We start from the raw sequence: 13,256 nt of genomic DNA on the forward strand, positions 1-13,256 counted from the left end.
GAAAGATGTTGCTGTTTTTTCACAACGTGGGGATGTCCTTCTTGTTGGAGATTTCAATGCTAGGACAGCAAATTGGCAAGCAAGTATTTTCAGCTCCGAAGTAAATGATAACCCTATTTGGCTCATAGAAGAGAGAAATCATCAATGGGATAGAATATCCGAAGATGCTAAAGGCTGCAATCATTTTGGGAAAGAATTGATCACTTTGTGTGGCACATTTGATCTAATAATCTGTAATGGTTTGGCTAGATGGGCTAAGTCGGGCAATTTCACTTGCAACACATACAACGGGGCAAGTGTGGTAGATTATGTAATTTGTTCGTAGCATTTGTATAACAATATTGAAGAAGTTGAAATTGGAGAGCACATTTGGGATCTCAAATCAGATCATAGACCGCTGTACGTAAATTTGTATTGGGCAAAGGATAGGTGGATTGGGGCAAAAATCCAAGGCCCTCAACACCCACCTTCTCAAGACAGAATTTTGTTAACTTCAGAAAATAGTAACACTTTCAGGGATACTCTTGAGGAACTTTGTATGGGACACCTTATGTATAAGCATGGTGTTAACAGTCACAATTTATCAAATCTGATTCACGAGGCTCTTTCAAAATGCAAGAGAGCAAAAAATAGAAAATCTGAAACTAATTGTTTTCCAGCCAATGTATGGTTTGATAAGGAATGCAAGAGGGCTAGGAGAAATCTAAGGGAGTCAAATAAAACTAACCTTGACATTAAGACCTACAAACAGATCCTAAAGAAGAAAAAAATCGATTTTATGTCCACAAGGAGAGAGGAGCTAATTTTCTTGGGCAGAAATAACCCCAAACGTTTTTGGAAAGAACTCTAACCAAGGAGGAAGCAAACTGAAAATAATATTACTGCCACCCAATGGTTTGATTATGCTAAGAAACTTTGTGAACAAGAGGGTGGAGTGGGACAGCCACCTTTGGTCAATGATACCACAAATATTTTTACTGTAAAAGAGATAGAGACAGGGATTAAGAAGTTGGGTGGAGGCAAAGCAAAAGACCTTGTTGCGCTTCAAGCTGAATATTTGAAGTGGGGTATGAAAACTCTTGCACCGCACATCACTGAAATCTTCAACAAAATCTGCCAGGAAGGGTTTCCGAAAGATTGAACAATCAGCCTTGCAATACCACTTTTTAAGAGTGGTGATGTTAACAATCCCTCCAACTACAGGACTATAATGATCAATCCCCTCTTTGCTAAACTTTTTGGCTGTATGATAGAAACTAGGATCAACAAATGGGCAGAAGAAAATCATAAACGTGCTAAAGGGCAAGCTGGTTTTAGGCTAAAGCACTCGACAGTGGATCACTGTGTCACTCTGAGACACATTATTGAAAAAGAGTGGGAGAAAAAGGAAGAGGTTTTTTGTTGCTTTGTTGACTTCAAAAAGGCTTTTGATACCGTTCCGAGAGACAAGCTTTGGTTGAGGATGGAAGAATTGGGGATTCCTAGGCATCTCAGAGCTGCTGCTCATAGGATGTACGAAGAGGTGAAAGTCAAAATCAGAACTTTAGATGGCATTTCAGAATGTTTTAGGAGCGATATTGGGGTCAAACAGGGCTGCCCTTTATCCCCTACTTTATTTGGTTTATATATTGACAAACTGGAAGAGTGGTTAAACACGCAAGAGCGTGAAGGCATTCAGCTAGGGGAATTTGTTATAAAGCTACTCCTATATGCGGACGACCTCATTTTAATTGCCAAATCTGCTTGTGGTTTGCAAGACCATCTATCTTCTCTTGAGCGCTTTTGTAGAATGGTGGGGATGCAGGTCAATATCAACAAAACCAAGGTTATGATTTTCTCTAATAATAAAAAACAGCATCAACATGAATTTTATTACAATGGAAGTGTTCTCGAAGAAGTTGCGGAATATAAATACCTAGGCATCAATTTCAACAAAAAACTAAATTGGTCTAGCTGTAGGTATAAAAGGACATTAGGTGGATGGAAGGCTTTCTACGCTCTTCAGAATAGGTGCCATGAAGTGGAGTTGTGGAATTGGAAAACTATTCAAACCTTGTTCGGTCTTTTTGTGCTGTCAGTTGTTCTTTATGGGTGTGAATTATGGGCAAGTAGCACTACTATAGCACAATGGAAACAAATCGAAGGAATCCAAAAGTGCTTGATTACAAGCAAGTTTAAAATTAAAAGCACTGTTCCATATGACAGCATGCTAAGTGAAATGGGGGCTGTGCCTATCGAAGCACTTGCTATGGTTCGCCTTTTAAGCTATCTAAAAAGAATCGAAAAAATAGAAGAGGATAGCTGGCCGAAAGTTGTCTTTAGGGACACACTATGTAAGAGAAAAAGGACATGGATGCAACAAAACATCAAGTGGATGAGTAAATGGAATATTCATTTCAATATGTGCCCCACAAATAATAAAGAAATAAAGGTCTTTGTTATGGAGAAATTCTACAAGAGAAATTGGGGAAGCGAGATTGGGAGGAAGAAACTATATTATATAAATGAGTTCAACCCCACTTGTGATCAACTCGAAAAAGCGTACATAGGAGCCAACATTTCTTGGAGAGCTAAAATTCTTATTGCTTAGTTGAGAACCAACTCTCACCAACTTCATTGTGAGACCAGGCATTGGAAGAGGCCAAAGGAGGCTTGGGAAGAGAGAATTTGCAGATTTTGCAATTCTGGGAAAGTGGAAACTGAACAACACTTTATTCTAGAATGTGAGGCCTACAAGGATAGCAGGGATAAGTTTGCGGATACTATATGTGACAATTCTTGGCATAACCTGTTCAACGAAGAGTACATTGAGCAATTGGGGGGGCTCATCGTTAGTCTACACAAGAGGCGAACAACGCTACTTAAGTCTGCTTGAGTTGTCTTGCTGTCCCATAGGCTATTTTTAGCCTCGTGGACGTTAAAATTTTATCTATCTATCTAAGTGAAACAAAAATTTGAAGATTGCAAATGACCCTGCGTAGGAGAAAAATGAATCACCACTATGATGAATAATTACTCAGACATATATTTTCTTTTCTTTCAAACGCATTCGCGAGAAAAGAGAAAGAGATGGTCACGTTGTCAGTGCTAAACCAATCAAATCAAAGAATTTAAAGGATTATATGAAATTTCAAATGTTTATATCTTTTTCTAATTTTTCATTATTTTATAAATCACATTTTTCATTCATCCTATTGATTCATAGGATTTTTGGTAGGAAAAAATTAATTTTCTCCAGCAAAAATACAAATATTTTCTAACAACTTCATCAAATGAATGCATTAATTAAGATTTTTTTTTCAATCATTTTATCTTCCACCTCACAAAAATATGTCTAATGAATATTATTTCTCAATAGCAATATAATTTCAATATGTTATATCTTTATATTTGACTTTTTAATTTATTTTAAACTTTGATTTTTTAATAAAAATAGTTAAATTATTAGTATTATTTTACTTTTATAAAAATAAATTAAACAATATCATTTTTTAAATTATATTTTATAATAGTGTTTGTAATATGTATAATTGATAAGTGTTACAATTTATAAATTATATCATTTATTATTATTAATATTTTTATTTAAACAATTTATCATTTAGTTTAAATATATTTAAAATGTAAATATATATTTTAATATTAAATTAATAATTATATTTTACATCAAAAAACATACTAAAAGAAATAACCACAAAAAAGAAATAATTCAATTCTAAAAGATATATAAATTATTATTAAGTTTTTATAAACTATGTATTAAAATTAAATAGTTATATTCGATTTCTTATTTATTACATCATATTGATTCATCAACATCAAATTTATATGTATCACATCTATTTATTATTTACAAATGTACATATTAAATTATATAGATATTATTCCATAATTAAAAATTATTTAATTTTATTAAAAATTTGAAAATACAAAACATTAAATAGTAGACCTTCTCTAATTGTGTAAAATAAAACAATTAGTTTGACTTATAAAATATTTTTATATTTTAATACATTTCATTTTTTCTTATACAAATGTGAGTTTTAATATAAAAATTAAATTCTTCGTTTCATTAATTAAAATATAATATATTTTAATTTTTTATTATAGCCATGATTTTATTTTGACTATTTGTTTTATTAAGAAAAATAATTATATTTAATTCTCTCTCTCTCTCACACACACACAACTTATGTTGTTCACTCTATCTTACTATTTTATCTCTCTTCCTCTTCCTCCTCTATATTATCTATCTTTTTTTCCTTTGCATATATGTTTATATTGTTATTGTTCTATACTGCTATTTATCTCTATCTAATGATTGAAAATAGTGTGACTTCCATTTGATAATCAAGATGAGAATAATACATAATTAGGGGGGTTTTTCGAACTACTTATGGTTCTCTAGTAGCATGCATAACATGCTTAAACATATAATGTGATACTCCAAATGCTTCATGACTTCTTCAAGTTCTATAATTCAAATATTGGTATGGATATCTTTCCTCATTGCACATATTTTAAGTTGTCAATGTAGAATGTGAAAATTTGTCTAAAGCATATGCATTGCTCGTAGTATGATATTAAGTACTTAGTGCCATATTGGGGACTTGACCTCTTATTCTTGAGGCTAAATGCCCAAAGATATAATAATATAACATGAGAATTTAAAAACAAAATATGAGCCATCTTATGAGATCACAAGTGCATTTCTAAGACAAGAATTTAACAACAAAATATGAACCATCCTATCAGATCACAAGTGCATTTCTAGGCAAAAATTAATGCATTCACAATGTTAATTTAGAACTATTTAACCTTATTCTCACTCATCTACACCTTTACAACCATTATGCATTAGGTAGAAACTATGACACATTGTCTCTCTTGTTTAAGGTTGTCATAAGAAACAAATATACAAATATATATATATATATATATATATATATATATATATATATATATATATATAAGTTAGATATATTCTTAAACTATGGTTCTTTGAGGCACTGCTTTAGTCAGCTTACATGGGTTGTGTATGCTTTCCCATTTCTACCATCCTAGTGTTTCTAGAGTTCTCTAGAGGCTTCTAGCAACTTTTAGAAATCTTATAATTGCTATTTTTAAAATGGAAATAATAATATAACTTCAAAATTTAGAGCAACAATGCAATAAAGATTTTGCAGATGTGGTAGAAAACTCATACCTCTATTTAGTGATCATTCTAAATATAATCTAAATAATTAGTTGGCATAAACAATTTAATTTAGCAAATTTGCAAGAGTTTGGTGAAAATCCTTTCCATTAATTATTTACCGGTCAATTTTTATCTCCCTCCACTTTTAACTCTTGTTTTGATATTTATTAGTTGTTATCTCCATTTTAACTATTGTTTTTCTTTTTCTATTTATTAGTTGTGATCTCCACATTAGCTCATGTTTGATCTTTTCAGTTAATGTTTGATTTTTAAAATTGATTTAGATTTTAGTTTTTAAATTATTATTTTTATAATAGTTTAATTTTTCTTTAAATATTATTTTTTAGTTTCTATAGTTTATTTAGTCAATAAAATATTTATTGGACATATTATTATTTTTATTTCTCTTATTAATTTTTCATAATAGAGTTTTTGATGGGTTTTTTTATATAATTATTTATTTCATATTTGATAAATTTAATTTAAATAAATAATATTTATTAATCTATTTAAAAGATTTGAGTAAATATTATGTTATTTAAATTAAAAATGATTAATAATCTAATTTATTCACATAAGATTATAATTTAAATATCCACTTTTGATTTTTTAAATTGATTTAGGTTTTAGTTTTTAAATTATTTTAAATTATTATTTTTATATTGGTTTAGTTTTTCTTTAAATATTATTTTTTTAGTTTCTATAATTTATTTAGTCAATAGAATATTTATTAGAGATGTCACTATTTTTCATTTTTTTTGTATTTTTCTTATGAATTTTTCATAATAATTTTTTTGATAGGTTTTTTAAATTTTTTTTTTTTTTTTTCATATTTGATAAATTGAATTGAATTGTAAAATACTGAAATTATTGAACACGTTTCTTAAGCAACATTCAAATTTGCTAAATATTGTAAATTTTATATCTATGTTTTAATTTTCAACTTTTTTATTTTTGTATTTTCATTTAAAAAAACTTATATTTACATAATTAAATGTTCATTCTATATTTTTCTCTTAAATCTCATCTCTTATCAGCACACTCGTTGCATGTACAAAAGCATGCGATTGCTAGTATAAATCAATTTATACAAATGAAAGAATGAATTACATAATTATACAAATCATTTTATTCTTTGTTTATCCATAAATATTATTAGAGTGGAATGAAGTAGACTTAGTAGTACTATAATTATATCACAAATTATAATTCATGAGAGAAATGTTGGCTGATTTGTATTTTCTTAATTTATTTGATATTAGGAGAGTGAATTCTAGAGTACATTAATTGATTAAAATTGAAATATTTAGTTCATTTAGAGAATTTGTATAGTAATCCAAGGACTATCCAACAACTTGTATATTAACTCACTTCTGTTACTCATTATTAAAGAACATTAAATTTAAAAAGTAAATATACTCTAACTATACACATGTTTCTACTTAAAATTTTACATAAGCATAAGATTGAGAATGCGATTTTTTTATAATATACTCTAACTGGAAGTAGAGCATATGCATAACTTTTTATAAATACATATAGATTATGTCACTTTAAAATGTTAAAATTAAAATTTACATCGAAAATAGATAAGTAATTAGGTAAGGATAAAAAGAAGCCTATCTATTTTTTTCTTAACCATTGGAAGTGATAAACGATTACCTAAATTCAACTATGAGCTCTTTGCATGAGTAGGAAATTGAACATAAGTAAAAAATGGAATGCGCGAAGGTATCACAATCATCTAATTGAAAATTAAAGAGAATCTTTAAAAGAAATTTGGAAGTTGTACTCAACCTTGTATGTTATATTTAAATTAGATTTTGAAAGTTGCAATTAATCTCATCCCTTTTAAACATATCAAAAGTCTAGTTTGAAATGAAATTGATTCAATCAAATGACTTTAGTAGTTGCATTTTTTGTCATTTTTTAAACACATATAATCTTGTTGTCAATTAAGGTCAAATCAAAATCCACTTCAACTTAAACAAGAGGTAGGGAATCTAGCTCTGTTAGAGCTCTTGTTTTATTGTTGATGATTTCACAATAAAATAATCTACAAAGGAACATGTTCCATACATGTACCTAGTGCAATGCTACAAGTACCTATGGCATAAAAATGCACAATAGTGTAATTGATTATACATAGGCTAAGAGTAAAAAGTTTTAGATGCATTTTATGTGATGATGTCTTTCCAGCCTCTATTATGGATGATGACTCATTGGCCTATAACTTGATGTGGAAATAGAAATATCTATTGATGTAATTACATTAATGAATTAATGGAATAAAGTACTTAGTACCAATAAAAATGTTTTTGATTATATGAAAACAGGTTTTGATGTGGCCCTTAAAACCCTTTATACAAAAGAGACTAAAGATTTATATCATTAAAGTCCAAACCATGAAACAAAACCATACTAAAACATAGTAGCCAAGAACAATAGGCCAACCAAGAGAACGACAACAAACAAAAGGACATACACCAAAACATAGCTCACCTAGAATAAAAAGAGACTAGGGCCACATAACAAAACACCACTAATTTGGGTCCACTTTAGATGCTTTGCAACCTCTAGCTCAAGCTTGTCTATCCTTTTGCATCTTGTTTTATCTCCTTAACTTATGTGGTGGTAGAGGAGACCATGTTTCTAGTGTGAGCCTTGGTTCTTTTACTTGAGTGGGCCTGGCTATCAATAGTACCCTTTATATCTTGCATGATTTGAATAATAGCTTTATCTATAGATCCCTCCAACTTACTAATGAGAATTTTGATATGCTCATTAGAAGCTTTTAAGATCTTGTAGATTCAGTACCAATACAAATGTTATAGATAACATTTGTATGTTAATTGAATATATTGACATGATATAAATTGTAGATTATGACATGCGAGTTGGTGAATGAATGTAAATTATTAATCATTGTATTACTGTGGCAAGATTGCTAACCAGTTTGAAAAATTCTTATTTATAATGTAGTATTTTGGATGTGTAGTACAAGATATATATTCTTCATTGAGATTACATTAATCTCAAGGACAATAATGTTGATTTAGAACCAGTATGTGGCATACCCCCTTTTATAAATAGGGAACATATTTTAGAAAGAAAATTAATAATAAAATAAGATCACTTGAATTTCCACTAAGTTTGAGTGTGCACCTAGGAACAACATGTGTGTCATTATTACCACACCACCTTGGAGGTGAAGAGGAGAGTATATAATTTGGGTGTAAGATTGTATTTCTACACTCTTAATTGATGAGAGCTAGCTACAAGGGTCAAGTGTGTAACATGCCATGCAAAAGGAATAATTAATCCTACTATTAGTCACTCTCACATCACATCACAAGACACAACATAGGAGCACATGATAATTTATATTAAGAAAATGACATTTAATACAAATAAAGTTCACATCTGAAAACAACCCAAATATATATGTTATCACCACACAAGTATCGCAAAATGAAAAATCTTGAGTCCTTCTAAATGGACCTTGGTTTTTTAACTAACTTGTCACAAAAGGATGTCACTATGTTGTTCCCTTATTTCCACTAGCTCATGTTGAACCTACACAATTTGATGTATGGTTAGCTCATCATCATTAAATTGTAGCCAAAATAATGCAATAATCTAATGTACTATCTCACACTAATATTCTTGACAAGTGCATGTTTCATCAAGTAAACCACATGCATATGAGTGTGTATATGTGCACACACACATCATATTGTCACACATTTTATAATAGACATAAAACACATATGCATATACAATGTATTTATATAATCATACTGCAAAGTATTAAGATGAATCATAAATGCACACTGCTCTCAAAACACATGAATCTATGTAACATGTATGTTGAGGCTCACAAAATGAACATGCTTGACACGTAGGTCTATAATAAAATTTAATCATGTCACACTACATATAAACAACATCACAAAAGTATGATGCAAAACAAAAGGGGACTCACAAAGAAAACACAAAATTCAAATTCAAGAGAAGACAAATATTTTAGTTTTATTGAAGGTTTTCTTTCTAGTTTCCTTTTCCCTTCATAAATTTTATGTTCAAAATGTTTTAGAGGGGCTTTGGTTTTTGGGCAACTCTAAGATTTTTCTTAAGAGGTGGAAACAAGGTTTTGATTGAAAGGAGCATATCAAAAGTGTTGGTTAAACTACCTATTTTACCACTATAATATTGATGCAAGAGCACCCCTTGAGCATAAGAGCAATCTTGCATCAACCAATAATATTTCCTTTTAATCATTCTTAAGTTTTCAATCATACTCTCTAGTTACTAATTAGTCATTAGAGATCCTATTATATATGTTCTTCTACGACATGTCAATATCATATTCACTTTCTAATAGTTTCTAATAAAAAATGATTTAGTCAATCTTTAAACTTTATTGGACATAATAGACCTACACATAGTTCATTGTTCATGGTTTGGTATATCTTTCTAGATTCGGTTACATTTTTACTTGATGACACATTTCGTGAGGCATTGAGCTTTGCACCACCTTATTTTGAAATAAGATAATTTTGATGACTAAGAGCTAATTTATATACTCACGAGGCTCATTAGAAAGTGGCAAAAAAGTAGGACTAATTAGAAACATATACTTTATATTACAATGTCTTTCAAATTTTCTATTCTAAATTGTAATCAAATGATTGAGGCTTACCATGTTAGAAGCCCACTATAATAGAACATTGTATTTTTATGTCTATAATGAAATGCTTGGGTTTTGACATGTGGGTCCGTTTAGCTATGCTAAATTTGTTGCTTGTTAAGACTGTCAAATAGTCCTTCATTGAACCCTTTAACCATGACTATATGAAATATTAGGAGTAAGTGCGGTATGTTGGACCCTTAACCAAATCATTACTATTGGTAAGGTGACAAAATTTAGAAAATATCTACTAGTTATGAGGTTTTATGTTAAAAAAGGTTGTTGAAAAGATACTTCCCTCTTTAATCACCCTATTATCTAAGTTAAATAATTCGACGAAAAAATAATAATAGCATATGTGAATTCTTTAGTGTTTTATCATTTTTTGTCGCTTACTTGGCTATACTACAACAGACAGAGTCTTTTAAAGGAGGCAATAACAAAGAAAAGTAATAATAACGAAAGGGGTTAACAAAGGAGGATTAAGATCACTTGGAAATTGTTTTTTCCTTGGGCTCTTGATGTTGTTCCCCTAAATTGTCAAGGGGAAGTGGTTGGTCCTCTTGTAGACGAAATGACTTTTGATAGAGTTGTTACTATATCTAACATAAAGGCTTATAGTCTGGGCAAGAAGAATTGGTCTTATCCTCTTGACAAGAAAAATTCGTGTGAAAAAGATGTTTGTTTGAGTACTTTAAAAAAGATGATGATTTAAAATGGTTTGAATAGGGTTTTTTTGGGGCTCATTTCTCTTTAAGTTGTACATTTCCTTGACAAGTAGGGTTATGACATGAAAACTATAGCATTTGATGGAGTGAAAAAAACACTCTAGGAACCCGACCTTTTTATATTTTTAAGAAGATATTTGAGGTTAGTTACCAAGCTCCTCCCTCCATTTGGATTCATGCTTGGCACTCACAAATGGGAATATGCCAGAAAATGAGAGAATAGAAGATTGCAGTGCAGAGACCTACATTTGTCGCACTGGCTAAACAACCACGATATTGCACCCAGCTAAATCAACGGCATGCCTAAATCAACCCCGTTCCGTCTGCTAAAGTCACGTCGTGGGCCAGTAATTGCAGGGTTTCACGTCAGGCATTCACGTCAGGGGTGCCGTTTAGGAAGGACAGAAAGGACAGATGCGTTCAGGAAGGACAGACACCTTCAGACATGGGACCAGCTGCAAACAAGATTGGCTGAAAAGGTGGGTAGACAAGTGTCCAAGTGGCCAAGTAGCATAGGAAGTTTAGGATGAGTTTAGTGGTAGGTTTAGGGGTAGTTTAAGGGTAGTATTAGTGTTTAGTAAATTAAAAATCATGATTAGTATATATATATGTGTTTTTTTATAATGCGTTGTATTTAGAGTTTTTAACATAAAGTTATTTCAGTGGGTATTTAAGTAATTTATAATAGTTTTTAACACTTGTTCTTTATATATTGAAATCTATTTTAAATTATATTTTCATATACTGAAAAGTTATATTGAAATCTATTTTAGATTTAATATATTTTTATATTATATTGTTATTTATTTTTTTGAGATAATTTTGTAAATATAAATTATAAATTTGACTTATTGTTATACATATTCTTTTTATTTGGAAATCATTAAACAAATTACACATCAATCAAATTTTAAGTTGTTAAAAGAAATATATGTTAGTATAAAAGTAACCAAATATTTGGATTGTAAAATAAATTTTATCAATATTTTTTATTAAAAAATATATAGTAAGACTCATTAAAGTTTAATATTTTTATATAACATTAAATTCTTTCATTTTAAAATATATTTCATTTAATTAAATTATTTCAAATTAAAAAAGTAGTTTATATATATAATTTCAAGTATCTTCAAATTTAATTTACAATTTTTTATAATTATAAATTATACAATACTAATATCAATATTTTATCATTTTAAATTGGACTTTTGTATGTTTTTTAAAGGTTATCACTATTTGAAAATATAGCAAAAATGAATCCCCCACTAACATTATTAGCCCCTACAGAAGTCACATCGGTGGTCATAATGAGATCAGTGTAAATAAATAAATAAATATATATATATATATATATATATATATATATATATATATATAAAATTTCTTTCCATACGGGACTGTCAGCAATACTTGGGTCTTGTTTCTTCACCCACTTCTCTTCTTAATCCAAACCACTAAACTGGTTATTGTTTTGTCTCTAGTATTGGTTCTATTATTTTAGTTTTGTTACTTCATTCCACAATAATACTTACCATTAACCATCAATAGATGCCTAAATTTTTTAACTCCGCCATTGAAATACATTTTTAAACAAAAAAATGATGAAGGATTCAATAATTTAGTTTTTTTTTAGTATACTATACAAAGGTGTTAGTTTTAAAAATTCAAAATTAAATGAACATATACATTTATCGGGTCCATACTAGCAGTCACTCCTACTTAAATAATTATTATAGGTTTTTTTTGTGTGTTTGTCATGTTAGATTACAACCTCCCTACTTGCAGACAAATGGTGACTTTTTCCTTTTCAACCATAGGTTTTTAATCATGTCTCTATCATCTGTTCATTTAGACTACTATTTACATCTTTATCATATATCCCTATCATACAGTATACATAACCTTTACCCTAGATGTGTATCATAAATCACCCATGTGTCATATGTTATAAACTTATACCATCATAACATCTTCATAAACACCTATTGTAAATTAATTCTTTATTAACTCAACTCAAGGTAGGTTTTATATTCTAGGTTTGATCATCATCCTAACATCTTCATGAACATCTATTTTAAATTAAATCTTCATTAACTCAACTCAATGTAGGTTCTATCACTATACATTTTGTTGTCATCCTTTGGTTTTGACATTTTTTCATAAGCATTGATTTCTTCAGAAAACCTTTATAGTATTTTTCATTGTATTTTATAGATCATATTAGCTTCATAACTTTACAAATTACATAAAAAATATGACATTTAGTTAGTTTTTTGAAGTATCTTTAATAGATGTATTAACTTCACCTAGTGGATCCATGCCTAGAATATTTTGTAGGATATTAATATATAGATATAATGACATCACTATAAAAAAATCTACATGTTTAAACAATATACCTAGGGTCTCTAACAAATTTGATATTATTCAAGATGGGCAGAAAGAATAAATGGGAATCACCTATCAAGCTAGATGTGCAAGACATCCCAAATGAAGAAAATCATTTTTCAAGTTATGAACTTGAATGGACACCTATTGGAGTTGGTAATAACCAACAAATAGACTTGTGCGCCGCTATCCCTCTTCATAGACTCCCTCACTTTGTGAAAGGTGAAGGTTTATTAGATGGTACAGAAACAAC

Source organism: Cupressus sempervirens, chromosome 11 (genome assembly GCF_028749045.1).
Source record: "Cupressus sempervirens isolate cs-2001-9-10 chromosome 11, ASM2874904v1, whole genome shotgun sequence".
Lineage (NCBI taxonomy): Eukaryota > Viridiplantae > Streptophyta > Pinopsida > Cupressales > Cupressaceae > Cupressus > Cupressus sempervirens.